Source organism: Astatotilapia calliptera, chromosome 8 (genome assembly GCF_964374335.1).
Source record: "Astatotilapia calliptera chromosome 8, fAstCal68.1, whole genome shotgun sequence".
Taxonomy (NCBI): Eukaryota; Metazoa; Chordata; class Actinopteri; order Cichliformes; family Cichlidae; genus Astatotilapia; species Astatotilapia calliptera.
Window position 1 is genome coordinate 14,668,774 of NC_137429.1, and position 15,973 is coordinate 14,684,746.

General features: G+C 38.9%; 1 protein-coding gene across 1 annotated transcript in view; it reads right to left on the reverse strand.

The window, feature by feature from the left end:
* LOC113019379 (protocadherin-15-like) overlaps positions 1 to 9,189 on the reverse strand; it is a 229,357-nt gene extending 220,168 nt beyond the window's left edge. Inside the window, exon 1 of the mRNA XM_080305485.1 lies at positions 7,980 to 9,189. The gene's annotated coding sequence lies outside the window, so the exon portion shown is untranslated. The remainder of the gene's footprint in view (positions 1 to 7,979) is intronic.
* Positions 9,190 to 15,973: the final 6,784 nt, after the last annotated feature.

Sequence of the window (15,973 nt, forward strand, 5' to 3'; positions counted from 1 at the left end):
CGTTGGAGCAGCCTTTCAACACCTCTCTCTGTCTCTCGCAAGCAAAGTTGACCCACACAACAAAGTAAAGCTATTTTTCGGCTACGAGCCCAACACGGAACCCGCTGTATCAGTCAGCGGTCCCTTTACTACGGTTCGGAGCCGCGAACCTTCAGTAACAGTAATAAATCACAGCAATAGTACATTCACGTAGTTGTAAAAAGCATGATAATATATTAAGTAATCCAAAGTATTCAGAATACGTTACGCTCATTGAGTAACGTAACGGAATACGTTACAGAATACATTTTGGGGCATGTATTCTGTATTCTGTAACGGAATACATTTTAAAAGTAACCTTCCCAACACTGCACGTCACAAATAACACATTTCATGCTGTGGCCTTTAAAAGTAGACCCTAAATACTCACCTTTGAATCCTGCAACTTTGTGCCAAGTTTCTGGCCAAGTGTGAACTTCATTTTTTTTGCTTACTTTTGGTCTCCACCCTCACAAACATGTAACTGATTTACTCTGATTGCTTATTACGTCTTTGTTTTTTCACTCAAAATAGCCAGCTGCTGCTCCTGAAATGAACATCGATTACAAAGGTAAGGTCTGAAAAACCGCAGCAATAAGTTTAAGTCTAAGATGCTCTGGGAAGCTGCAATGTTTGTATAAAATGCTCTTTGCATTTGTCACCACCAGTGACACTTCAGTCATTTTATCTTTTTGCCCAAATCAAAATATTGACTGGAACAGCTATGAATGTAACTGCATGTTAACAATAGAAGGTGTAAATATATCATTACATTTTGTAATTAACTCACTATTGAGCATCCTGTCAGGTATGTCTGCTCACTGTCAGGGTTTATGCAAAGAAGCTGCAAACCTGACTCTCTGCAATTAGGTTTACCAAATGGTGATAATTTAATCCCTTATATATGGATTTATATCCAGGAGCCCATTTCTTTTATACCATTTCCTGTGAGAAATAATCATTTTATCGATATTACCTCTCAGTCTTGTCTATATGGTGTCCATTTACATTAATGTGAATGGGATTTACACTAAAATCTTCATGTTGTCCCTGAGATGCTGTTAGACTCAGAAATAAATGGGATTCTGACCTCAAATAACTGCTGCAGCTGTGTTTTGAGAACACTGATGAAAAAGGATGCTGCCCTAGGTGGATGCAACATGGGTGAAAGGCTGGTACTTCATTAAGTCATTGCCCATTGGTTATGTCCTATTTTTAAAATCTCATCCACACTACACTAAAAATATTACTATTGAACTAACTGTTGTCGGCCATGTATCATTGCATCAATATGTCAAATTATGAGTAAGTATCCACACCAGAGGTGGTGAATCCACGTTGGAAACATTGTACCGTGTCTACCATGTCTAAGACTCATTGACAAATTCTCTCTAAATTGCGTCCAGGACTGGAGAGCTTTAGGAGCCCCTGATCAGATAGAAAGCTACTCAGGGTATTAAACTGGGGCAAGGGGTTCTCAGAACTTTTACCACACAGGATTAAAATTAGTTTTATTTAATCTCACCCTGAGACTCACACTAGTAAAGTTGCAAGTGCAGGAATCCATAACCAACAACTAAAAACTAATTTTTGACCCAGTTTAAGAAATTGCAAGTCTTGTGGGAACTGATATCTGGGGTGGGACATTAAGGTAAGCATAACAACAACTACATCTGAATTCACTTGGCTTGTTTTTCCTTTTCTTTACTCTTTTTGTTTGTGTTTTGTTTTGCTTAAAAAAAAAAACCCTTGCCTGTTAGAATTATTAAAAGTGGTTGCTTGTTTTGCACAGTTCAATCAAATTTGCAACACCCTTCATAAGTAATAAACAAAATGAAAATTTGGCCACAAAGAAAATAAGTTCGACAGCTTTTGCTAATTTGCCTCTTTGTTTCTCCTGCCTGCGTTGCCAGATATGCAGATTCCAGGCAGTGTTTTGGCAAGCTGGCAGATAATCCTGTTAGGCACAATCAGCTTGGTTGTATTGTTGAATATAAACTCAATCTTTCAGACAGAATAACAAAATGTCAATAAGGATCAGCACATCTGCACTGAAGCCGGAGCATAACAATTGAAGTCAGGCAAAACTTTACCCAGTGTGAAGTGCCCACATAAGAATAAAGCAAACAAGCTCAAGTAAACTCTTGCTTGCGTCTTTGTCTTTATTGCTGTGAATAAATAAAACATTCACAGAATAGACTGGCATCCAATATGCATTTCATTATGTTGGGCACCATGTTTGACTTCTTCATAAGCGTGCGGCAGCACTGTTTTCTCTGTTTTCTGTATTCTCCGCTGACTGCACAGCAATTAACTGTTGTAGATCTGTTAGAACTGTCTGAAATCATAAATAGCTATTTCTTTCTTAGAAAAAAAAGAATGTGATAATATACACTCGCTGTCCACTTTATTAGGTACACCTTGCTAGTGCTGATTCAGAACCTCTTTGTGTTCAGAAGTGCTTTAATTCTTTGTGGCACAAATTCAACAAGGTACTTGAAACATTCCCTAAAGACTTTGATCCATATTGACACAACAGCATCACGCAGCTTCTGCCAATTTGCAGTAACACATCCATGTAAATCTCCCTTTCATACCTGAAGGTGCTCTGTTGGATTGAGATCTGGTGACTGTGGAGGCCACAGTGAACCTATTGCCATTTTCAAGAAACCAGTTTGAAATTATTTGAGTTTTGTGACATGGCGTGTTATTCACGCAGCCATCAGATTATTACATTGTGGTCACAAAGGGACATTCAGGTAGGATGTGGCAGTTGATTCTCAGTTGGAACTATGGGGCATAAAGTGTGCCAAGGAAATATCCCGAACACCATTACACCAGCAGCAGCCTGAACATTTGATAAAAGGCATTGTTGTTGTTATAACTGTACCATTCTAATGTGGGAGGAGACATTGAGACTCTGTATATCAGAGAAAGGTTTTTTCAGTATTCTGTTGTTCAGCTTGAGTGAAGTAAGCCTCAGTTTCCTGTTCTTCCTGTTTTGACAGGAGTGGTGTGCAGTTCTGCTGCTGTAACCCATCTGCTTCAACATGCTGTGTATTCAAATATGCTCTTCTGCATACCTTGGTATGTACATGTAGTAATTTGAGTTAGTGTCGCCTTCCTATTAGCTCAAAGTCTGGTTATTCTCCTCATATGCCTGGCATCAATAAAGCATTTTGCCCAGAGAACTCCAGCTGGATGCTTTTTCTTTTTTTTTTGGATCATTCTCTGTAAACCTCAGCGATGGCTGTGGGGGAAAATCCCAGTAAATCAGCAGTTTCTGAAATACTCAGACCAGCCAGTCTGGCACCGACAGCCATGCTGCATTCAAAGTCACTTAAATCATCCTTCTTCATTCTGATGCTTGGTTTGAACTTCAGCAGGTCGTCTTGACCATGTCTACATATCTAAATGCAGAGTTTCTGCCATGTGATTGCCTGATTAAACATTTTTCTTGAGGAGCAGTTGAAGAATTGTACCTAATTAAGTGTGGCGAATAAACCAAAAATGGTTTAGATTTGCTGCAACTACTCATGTGTGCAGATGTCAGACTATATCAGGGAGACTATATCTATAACAGCTTATTGTGTGCATTATGCCAAATATATAATACATCCCAGCAAACAACTGTGTTTGAAAGAAGCACTGAAAATGAGTCCTGTCGGACAAGCTCTTTTAATCGTGGGGTGCATTTAAAAATCATTTGTAGACATAAAAATTGGATCCATTCAACTGTTAAGACGCAGGCTCTGAAGAGAATATAGCACATTCACAAAATCCCTAATAGGATCTGGTAGAGAACATATGCTTTTGATATACACAAGGAATTGGTGAATGTCTCCAAAGGCTGCACATACCTCTACACACGCATAGAAACTGCAGATCTCAGCAATATGAATAGTCAGGCCTGCTTACACAAGTGTGGCTAATTCAATATGACATCTTTCTAATAGGTAGTCTGGCCTCTTGGGGGGGACTGGGCTAAATGCAGAGTGAACAGATATTACAAGTGTGAGGTGTTGATGTAAATAAAACTATAATAATAAGTCTTTTTTTGCAATTATAGTTAGTGTTGAAATTAATAAAGGGAATCAAAAGATTAAGCCCTTCTAGGCCTCGCAAGGAATTGGGACGAAAGAAAACCATCCCACAACGCCCTGTTTGGAAATAAATCAGATGATTAAGTCACACTGCTATCTGTGTCAGTTATGATCAAAGAGAGTAAGAAATCACGATGCAGTAACTGCAACTGTCTTATACAACTGCTCTGTTTGCTGAAACGTAGGCAGAACAGGTGTTAGTCTAAGAATTAGTCTCCCTTAAGGAGTGGTGTGAGTCAGGCACAAAAAGTGAAACGATGCTGGTGCATGGATTGAAACGTTGCAATGAAATGCAAATATCTCTTTGAGCATTTAAGTGAAGGTCGTGAAAGGTGCTTTTTAAAATGCACCGGTGTTTGGAGGCATACTCTCCTGTCTTTACGAAAACGGAACTTAAGAGCCAAAATATCCTTCGACACAGGGAAAGGTGAGGTGCACGACGAATGAGGGTGCTAAACCCAGACGTTCATTCCCAGTTGAATGTGACAGTTTAATCAGTCCAGATAATTCCCAAACTCCAGAAAATCCCCAAACTCCAGATAATTACCATTTACATGTTGGTAGGCTGTGCAAGGTCAAAAACCGTCTGTGATGAAATCTTAAATGAACAAGTGGAAACTTTAGTGTTAAACCTTTTGACCAAAACTGTGGTTAAAGTGTAAATTTAAGACAGCTGGTGGGGTTGGAGTATTTTTAAGCATTTTATTATTGCTGGAGTGCGTGATACTGTTGGTAGAGCATTTCCAGGTGTCTGTAATGATATGAGTGTAAAGCTCTTACACCTATGAGAAACTGTGTAGAAATCAGCATAATCAGTTGCCCTCCTGTTCAACACTAAACAACAAACTGGTCTCACAACTGCTGTAATGACGAAATTCAGGCACACTGCCAGGTGAAAAATGGCAGCACAGTGGTGTAATGGTTAGTACTGTTGCCTCACAGCAATAAGGACTTGGATTTGGATCCACTGGCTGGCTGAGACCCTTCTGTGTAGAGTCTGCATGTTCTCTATGTACTCTGGCTTCCTCCCGCAAGTGCATAGATGTGAAAGTTAGTATGATGTATGGATGGCTGGATGGATGACAGTAATCTAATAAGCTATTAATCTGAAGAATGTGGTGCAGCATTTCTAACACAGACCTTTGACAAACAGCGAGCAACAGCTGCTGGAGATGGTGGTATCAAGCTCAAACACCAGAGACCGAAACATTTCCCATAGACGATCACATCCTTGAGATCCATTTGGCTTTCTGCTTCATCATGTGTGAAATTCATGTTGGTACCATATGAAACATTTTCTATTGATTTTTTAATAGATCCTCTCAAACTTTTGACATTTAATGCATTTTTAATAGCTCAAGTGAAAAAAACAACTTTTTTATTGCAGTGGATAGTACTGTACAGAGCCGAAGAACAAAACTGTAAGATCTAGATCCGCGATATGATGACATCACCTCGCATTCTTGTCAAAACATGACAACTGAAAGAGATAAGCACTGGGAGTAGCACGACTAATGTAGCGCACCTAATTGTGAACCTTGGGATTCAGAGCAGGAGGAGTTACCTTGCCAGAAGGTGCATTTGAATTTTCTGAGTCTCAAGGACCCCGGATTGAGAACCACTGCAAAAACTGGACGGAAAGCATCAATTAAGTATTGCCAGATTTGAAATGATAATCCCTAAACTCAGCAGAGCTTTGTCTCTCTGACAGCACAGAAGAGCTTCTGTCAGTCAAATCACAAAATACTCAGAATGTCTAGTCCAGGTTACTTGGAAAAGACATGCTTATTTTCCTCAACAGTTTGAGAAGACACGTGCAAAACAAAAATGGATTTGAGCAAAAAGTCTAAAGGTGAAGATCACATTAACATTTTTAGGACAACAAATATTTTTGCTTAATTGAATCTGTGCTTAATTTTTTCTACACCTTAATTCGAACACAAGAACAATGACGTGTTTTGACCAGTGTAAGAATGAAGATTTAAGCAGTAAACACATTTTATTTCTCATGTATGTGTTGCTTTCTCATGATTTTTGATGATTTAAGCACGGCAAACGCAATGTAAGGTTAATGATCACAGCGCAAGTGCTAAACTAAAATAACTAAGTTAAAAATGAAGAAAAATATTTTTGGGGGAGAAAAGGTGAAGGAAGAGGAGGAGGTTAAAGCAAACTTGTTCTGCACTAATAAGTAACTAACTCAACGACAGTGAAACACGACTTCATAGAAAATCTCCCATTTGTAGGCAAGGACTAAGCCACAGTTATTTAAATCGAAGTCCTGGTGCCTCTGTCATCCAGCGTGACTAACAGGATTTGACATGGTGAGGAGTGGATGGGTCCCAGGTTCACAAAACACATTCTGTCTGTCTGACCCTCTCTTCACACACACACACACACACACACACACACACACACACACACACACACACACACACACACACACACACACACCTGCCTGTGTGCATATTTACAGGAAGCCACACGAAAGCAATGCCACATAATCCACTGAGTACACTGTTACACAGCCTCTTACTTGGCTTCACAATGGCACCGCAGCAATTCTGTTTTTTGTCATTACTGATTGCCTTCCTCTACCTGTGTGTGCCAGCCACTCTCATACATGACTGAGCAAGAGTCCCATCATACAAAGGTTAATATGATGGGTTTAGGTTTATTATGCAATTATGGGAACATAAGAATCAAGATTAAAAGAAACCCCACAGAACCATATTGTACCTGTTACACACACTTTACATCACTCCTAGCTCGTGCCACCTCTGACTTTCTCCCCTCGCTATCTGCTTTGTGTTGAGGAGGCGACAGCTTGCAGTAATTTAAAGTAATCGGATGATTCTCTCTCTTTTCATAATCCGAGACACACAGGCTGCTGTGAGGTAACCTGCTTTGGACGGGACCGCTGCAATAGGCAGTCGACAGACAGCCCACGTACTGTAGCGTGGACGCTACTTGTTGAAAATAAATTACACTCTTTCAGACGGCATGAGAACGATCTCTTACAAGGTAGTGTCGGGGACACTGCCGCTCTGTTAGGAAAGTGACTTACAGACCACGTGGTTAAGATGGGTTTTTAACCTCAAGACCAACATAAATACAACTTAATTCACTTTATCCACCTTAATCGCGTCAAAAAAATACCCATAAACAAGCGTGGTGCTGGTGACATTAAAGAAATTACTGACATTTACTATTACTCTTATTAAGATCACAGCCAGAGAATCATAATCAATAGCTCGGTGATATCTGAACTAGACTACAGCTCTGGAGTGCTTACAAATATGTAGAGTCGTCTTGAATAAAGCCGACGTCAGTTTACTAAACCAGCATTAATAATCCCTTCAGCCAGTTTCAGCACCACGGAGAGCGAATCTTCTCACTGGTCCATAAACATAGTATTCAAAGTACTTTATGATACTGTATTTTGGACTTTTTTCATTGCAGGTGTCATATTATGCCTATAGCCTATAACCCCCACCCTCCCCCCAATTTTGGTAGCAGAAGGGATGTTTTGTATCCACACAAACGCGCATTGCTTCATCTCTACCCACCCCCAAAAGAAAGAAAGAAAGAAAATACCTTGTGGAGGGGTTTGAACTGTGTGGGTTTATAATGCTCTGGAAATAGAAGCAGCAGTCAGGAGCAGAGCAAATACATGAAACAGAAGCGGTGCCTTTGGGTGACTAAAGTCACTACCGCACGCACGCGCACACACACACACACACACACACACACACACACACACACACACACACACACACACACACACACACTATAAGTCAGAGATGTTTCAGGCAGTAAAGTAACACGGGCTCCGACTGGATGCTGTGTACGACTTACCGTGTCGTCCTCGTTGAAGCCATATGTTTCACACACAAATCTACTTTTCCGCACACTGTTGCTGTCTTTGGGCCGCGGTAACACACAGCCCGGTGGAAAAAATCCAAGAAATAACATCCACACAACTCATCCACCCGCCTCGATTAAGGACTGACCCCACTTTTGTGTGTGTTGAGGGGGGAAGAAGAAAATCCCGTTGTCGGTCTCTTCAAGACGAGAGAAACATCGAGTAGTTTATTTTCAAGTCACAAAAAAGAAAGAAAAAGAAAAGGAGGAAGAAGAAAAAGAAGCGATGCTCTTCATGCCATGCTCTTCGCTTTCGTGCGGTAAAGATAGTCTTCCTCTGCTCTAGTCTCCTTTAGTTTAAGTCCCCAGTGTGGGAGTCACAAGGTAACTACGAGCTCTGTAGGAGAGACAGAGTAACAGTATATGTGCTCTAATGTTCTCCCTTGCTTTCCCAGCCAAAGAGAGGGAGAGGGGGGGAGAGACCGAGCGACACCAGCTGAAGGAAGAGAGAGGCGATGCGCAGTCAGAGAGAGAATATTTGTCTTATGGTAGCTGTGCAAGTACCGCAGGAGCAGCAAGCGGCAGGGATGGTGATCGGTGCACCGTCATCTAATTACCTCAACGGCAAAAAGCGCCCGGATTAGCGGGTGGTTGCTCTGCTATGTCCCGCTGCTCTGCTCTGGTCTTAGCGTCGCATGGCGGAGAGGGGAGGATAGGAGCGCTATCAGACTATCCTATCAAATTTTAATTAGTCAGTACTCTCTCATACTCACTCACTTAAAAAAGCAAAACAAAAAAACAAAACAGCAAATGACAGAAAGACACAAATAATGATTCGAGACAGCACATCACTTTCCTGCCCTGAAATCAAATGCCTTTTATTTGGATACTCAGAGGTAAAAACAAACAAAAATCGCCGTGATTGTGTTTCTGTTTCTTTTGGCATTGCAGCAAAGGTCATTCTACAGGTGCGCGGTTCCATATTAAAAAGGCACACCTTGCCAACTGTGCAGGACTGGATGAACTTTAATTCCCTACGTGCATTGTGGAAAGAGACACCAGTTAACCGCTGGATTTCATGCTTCTCTGGAGTATCAGTTTTTAAGAGCTGACTGCTAATGTGTTTCTTTCACTGTTCCAATACTTGCAAAGTCCAATTTCAAGAAGTCACCTTGCTCAGTTCTCCGTAATAACACCTTAGACATGTTCTTTTAAGTAAGCTAAGTAATGCTGCAGATCGCACAGAAAGTTGACATTAAACATTATCCTGGCATTGTACATTGAACTTTATCATCATTACATTCACAGTTACTCCAGCAATCACACTCCCCAATGGCAGTGGTCTCTCCTGGACACACAGGGCCACAGTAACATTGTAAAAACTGCTTAGAAAAGCATAACAGAGCTCAAAGAGCTGTTCAATAGTGCAGGGAGACTCCAAAAGTCTTGTTCTGTTGCACGGGGCCACTCAAAAGTGCCTTGAGGCAAAGCTTGTTGTGCTGTATAAATAAAACTGAATTGAATTGACTTCTATAAATTCCTAGTGTATAAAATAGCAGTGAAGTCTATGGCAATTGAACATATTATCATTTGTTTTGCATGCATGCAAAGATAATTCAGCAAGTAACCTTTGAACAACACATGTATAGTAAGACAGCAAAATGGCAAAATTGTACATAAAAGAGTGCTCCACTAGTTAACCATCATTTGAATGGCACCATCAAACTCATGATAGGCAGATTAAAAAAAGCGGGTTCAGAAAAAACAGACTAACTACTCTTCATTTTCAAAATTTGACCTTCACTTTACCCACAATACAATTCAGCCACCCCCAGCTTCTTTGGATATTTATGTACATTAAGATTAGTATCAGCTAAAATAGCCTGAAGTCATTATCCTCATGCAGAGATCTGGTAAGGTCACATCTTTCTAACTCCGACACCCATGTTTTTTTTTTTTAAACATGGCCCCACTACTTGAGGTATTTGCACAGCTTGCACTTTAACCATAAAAGGCTTCATGTGGCTTTTCTTTTTTTTTGGTTACAAATACTGTAATACTTCCCAAGACCTGTAAACAGACTTTGATGTGCAAACTCGGAGGAAACACAAATACAGTGCCCGAGAAAATGATTCCATGCATACTATTAAAGATTTCACACCACAGGTTACCTACCCTTTATGTCTTTGTATGAGGAAGTAACTCCATACGCAAACTGTAGACTGACCCTGCTGTAGAAACGAATCCCTGAACTGCCAATACACTGCTACCCTTGACAGTAACATGATACAGAACATCACCAAATGTTGCTTAAATATTTCCAAGATACTTCTAGATAAAAGTTTTACAAGCCTATATAAAATGCAGTATTTCTAATAAAAAATTCTGTAGTTTCAGTCTTTTTACACAGGAGGAGCTGCAGAATGCATGCTGGCTAAACTTGCTAATTTTCAAAGAGTTTCTTTGCAGATACAGAATGTAGATTCCAGAAGCATCACCCAACTCCTGCAGAATCTCCGTAAAGACTTGATAACAAGTCAGTCTCAAGGGTTAATCAGTCTCTAAAGAAAATCAATCTTTGCACCTCACAACATCCATATAACAATTATTCTCAATCCACTGATCGTTTTACTCCTCCCCCTCTTTTTAAAAACAAAAGATGACTTCACAGGCAATGACAAAGGGTTGTTTATTTTGTGAGTCATTGTCCTTTAATCAAACTGCACATTGGCACTTGAAAAAAAAAAGGAAAATATATCAGCATAGCAGTAGAAATGGGCTACCTGAAGACAAGAAGAGTAAACACAGACTTCATTTAGCCAGTGTCTAGTCTGTTTGCTCATCTGGACAGAAAAGAACAGTAAGCTGAAAGAAGGGGATTTAAAACTGAGTAATCCTTAATAATCAAGCTTCACCGCTACGTTGTTTAAATTGTGCAAGTGTTTAGAAACTGTGAGCAAACTGTTAAATAGTTTGTCTTAAATAGGCCACATTTGAGCCTATTTAAGATAATAATAATAATACAAACGATTGATTATTGAATACAAAAATCAAACTGCTAGAATGCCACTTGCTCAAATTATAATTTAGTTATAATTTACTTGGAGATCTTGAAAAGGTACAGGTTAGCTTCTGTTGGCACTGCAATATGAAATTCACATGTTGTTGTCATTCTGTAGCACAAAATAGAGTTACTGCTATCACACGAGTTCATGAGTGCACTAGCTTGTGTTGCTTCATAGAGGTCAGATTTTAAATCACAGTAATTTAAGCACTGTTTATAATAGAAATATAAAGCTGAGAATATTTTTTTCACCCTTAAGTAACATGTTGCATGGAAAGTAGAAAAAAAAATCTATAATCACCACGAAACAACTTCAGGATGTGGACCAGCAGGCATAGACCAGGATAAAAGTGCACCTGAGTTAAGAACAGATTTGACTCCTGGCTTTATATTCGACTGATAAAACACGAGATAGGAAGAGTGATAGCTGTAAAACAGCCATCTGCTCGTTTTTTTGTTTTTTAATAGTGCATCTTGTAATTACCTTCCTTATTTATTAATTTGATGAAAAAGTCAGAATATGATGAATGTGCTAGACATTCTGCGTTTCCTCACGATAACTGTAACATCTACATGTACTGAACAGTGAAAAAAAAAACAAAAACAGAAGTGGCCCTGTTGGGTTGGATTGATGTGAAAGCAGTTACAGAGTTTGGCCACTTTAAATTGAAATCTGATTGCACAAATTAAAAGTTTCAAATCGCTTCCAGTAAAAGGGGTTTGCCATCAGAGGGCCAGGCCAATTATAGCCCCACACCACTGTGATCTTACCTGTGTGTCCATCTGCTCCGCTCTGCTCTTTGGGATTACATCAAATCCTATTGAGCTCATGGGACAGAAGCCAAGATCAGCATGCCTGAACCAATCATTATAAACCACCAGCACAAGAGAAGTTTGTCTTTTCTTACAAAGCACAATGTGGCTAAAAATGAATGATCATTAAGTGATTATTAATGCTCAGCTGAGTAAATATAATAGGTAGACATTTTACAGTGCTATTACAGAAATAATAAATGGTGCAGCATGTGGTGCACAGACAGGAGAGTCAGGTGGCTAAAGATACTGTCACATAACTGATTGAACACCACTGATGTTTAATACTGATCCATACAGGTGAAATTCTCTTTCCAACCTCAACTGTACTGCAGACCAAAGTTACACATCCAGGATAGATGTACATTTGAAATGCATATAAAAATGGTACCTTTTAATTTTTCTTATACAAATTCACTCAGATTATTCATCTTAGCTCAAAAACTCTAACTTCTCTTAAAACACACCTTTTTCTCACTGAGTTTGGTCTAGCTTTAATGGATTTTCTCAATAATAATAATAATAATAATAAACTTTATTTATAAAGCACACTTAAAAACCCTAAGAGTATGCCAAGGTGCTTAACAAGTAACATAGAGAACATAGAGAAGGAGGATAATAGTATGCAAGCAGGTAGCTGTCACTGATACATAGGAAAGCAACAGGTACAGAGCAAACAAGAAGAAAAATAAACGCGCAAAAAATGAATAATCTTTATTTTAAGGTAAGTCAGTTTCAACTGAAATTTGTGCCATTTCTGTATTGGTAGTAAAGTCAAGTTAAAAATTTCCAGTGGAGAAGTTGACCACAGGTAACACTGGCTCCTCTTTTGTTTACATTGTACATACATGGATATGCAAATGCACAGATTTTGGGAGCTGAATGCAAAAATGTGCTTATCAACAGTTATGGTAGTAACTCACATGGAATCATACTGATGAATCTAAAAAGGGAGTTTTTCCTTCCCACTCTCGCCTGTTTTCACTATTTTATCATTTTTTTTTTTTAAAGTGTGCGTGTTAGTCCCCATAGGGAAATAGTTCCTCTGCATTTAACCCATTCACCCAGTGAAGCAGCGCCCGGGGAGCAGTGTGTAGGGACGGTACCTTGCTCAGGGGTACCTCAGGGTAGCCGTTCAGTGGAGTCGAACCCCCGACCTTCCAATCATGGGGCCACCACTCTACCTACTGAGCTATCCCTGCCCCCTTTTTTTTTTTTTTTTTCTTTTTCTGTATTGGAATAGGGTCTCTACCTTACAATAAACAGCACCTGTGGTTGTGATTTGGTGTTATATAAATAAGACTGAATTGAATTTTAAAAAATGAAGAAGGCAACTTGTAAAGAATTTTAAATCATGATTTAAAATTTCAAGTAAATCGCCTCTGTCAACATTTTATGATGCAACAAATGTTCACATTTTTCTCAGACTCAAAGAAAACAAAATGGGTTTTTTTCGGTGAGTGAGAACAAAAAAAAAGTACAAATAAAACCTTGTTTGTTTGTTTGTTTTTTTGAAGCCCCACAGGTACATTTGATGTGTTGCATTCATATCAGTTGTTCTGTTTTCACTTTGGGTTTTATTATCATAACTAGACATTGTGGTATATTTGCACCTGTCATTTCCATCCCAGATATTTGGCACAGATATGTGCATATTAGTAGCATGCTGTTTTATCATTAAACATTATAAACTCTACTTTTACTGTACTAAAGTACTTTTGATATAGTATTAAGGAAATTGTTGATTAGAAATGATCTTAATATGTATTGTTCAGTTTTTGCTGCAGCATATAATAACTGTGGTGAATTTTTACATAATTAAACACAAGACCACACGTTTTTTATAGTGTTTTTATGGTTAACACTTTCAAATTCAGAATATGTTTAAACTTACATGGGTTCCCTATTCTAAAGCCCTCAGTTAAAGCTGCCTTGTTGCAGTTAACAAACCCAAGTCAAGATTTATGTGTTTAAGCTACAGAAAACTGGGGATATATGAGATCTGCCTCGTTTATTATTGAACTGCCTTAGATATACTCAAGTATATTTATTAAAATATAAGTTTCCTCAAAGCTGAAAACTAATGCATTGCCACAACTTGCAGTATAATTTTCCTCTGATAGAGCTTTCAGGTGTATAAAGGATTACACAGATTTTCAACTGGCCCCATTTAGCACCCTAAATGATGCATTATATAACACTTCCACAACATAACATAGTAGCTAACTTGCATTTTAATACTGTAACAAAATGAGAAAGAGTCTTTTAATCTCTTGGATATAATCTGTAATGCAGATCATTGTCCTTCGCAGGTTTCAAGGTCCACAAACTTTAAGTTTAACTGTGAGGGAAAACCACTGGACCAATGTTTTTCTGAGACATTTTTTAATCGTTTCAATTGTAACTACCGTAGTTAAAATAAGATTACTATTCCTTCACACACCATACATTTCCAGCCTTCAATGAAAAGCCAGAAGCAATTACAAGCAGGTAAGACCTCTGCAGAGAACAGACGACATCAGTGACACTTATTATGTCAGACACAGCATGTCAGGGGGAGCTGGGTTGCAAAGTGGCTTGCAACTGCATATATGACATTTCTAGAAGAGCACCTGTTGATTTGTTGTTATTAAGGCCAAGCTTGATTTTGTGGCCTGAACTCAAATGTCACTATATTCATAATATTCTATATCGAAAGACTTCACATAGGGTTTTGCAGAATAAGACATATAAATATGCATTCTAATGATGGATATGTGTTATATGTTAATAAAATCGACCATTTTGTGAGACAGACAGCATTTCATTATCTATGACTGACACAGCAGAGTGGGAGAAGTCTCAAATTTAAGTCTTTAATCCAAAACAGACCGGGGTCACGCACAGGGACTTTGTTAGATAAACAGTCCCAACAAGAGGTAGGGAAGAGGTACAGATGATAAACTTACTAAGTCTATACACGAGGAAGTCTATCAGAAACCACAGACAATATAAAACTTGGAGGTGGTTACCATGACGTCACCAACCTTAAATTTGATTCTGAAGCCTTGAAATGACTGTTTGACTTGTGATGAATGAAGTCGTTGGCCAATGAGCATGTAGTTTGAAAGATAATTGTCAACTCTGAATCATGGTATGACCAAAAGACCATTTATTTTTTTCTCATTTTAGTATTCAATGACCCAAATGGCAACAGTGACCCATAAATTCAATAGGAAAGTGTTTGCGGAGGTAAAGACAGAAAGCTGGTTTTCCATCATCTTCTCTAGAACTGGAATTCCTTTAGCAACCACAGCTATTTTTATCTGGTGGTTATCAGAGAGAATTCAGGTTTTTAGGTACTTACACATTGGCTTAATTTTTCCAACACAGAGCTAAATCTTTGGTTTTTACTCTCTAACAGTAAAACAGGGGGGAAAAAAAGGGGACACAAGTAAACAGAACAAACAATGAGAAGACGGCCTGAAAGCTCAACAGCTACGTTGAACAGAGAGAGAGGGGAACTGGACAACAGGGGAGTAGTAGGCAGGTGATTGATTAACTGGCACAAGAAAAGGGCAGAAAATAGAACAAAGGTGAGAAATGGAACTGCGTGTACGGCTGATTTTCAAAATAAAACAGGAAGTCAAAACAGAAGCCTCACAAACTATTTTGGATTATTGCTTTATTAAAGAATCCCTTAGACACACAGATGAAACAAAATTACCCATATTTCCTACAACCTATATCCACTTCTATAACAGAAACAGCATTATTTTCCATCTAAATAATCTCAAAAAATGTTAAGCAATATATGCGGCATATGCTGAGGCAATTACCACGTCAGACAGCAAGATATTACCACACAGAAAGGGGGAGAGAAAATAGAAAAAGAGGAGCAACATGAAAGAGAACACTATATTTATTCTTCCTGCCACCATTAAATTCATCTCGTGCTGGAGCTCTTCCTGGTTCATTTGGCAGAGCAGATGTTAATGGCTTAACAGGGCTAGGCAGTAAGTGTTTAATTAGGTCTGGGGGAAAATGATTTATTAAACACATCTGGGCTTATAAAATAACGCTCTCTGGACTCTGTCTTTTATGACTCCCACGCTGCAGCTCACTCTTCAAA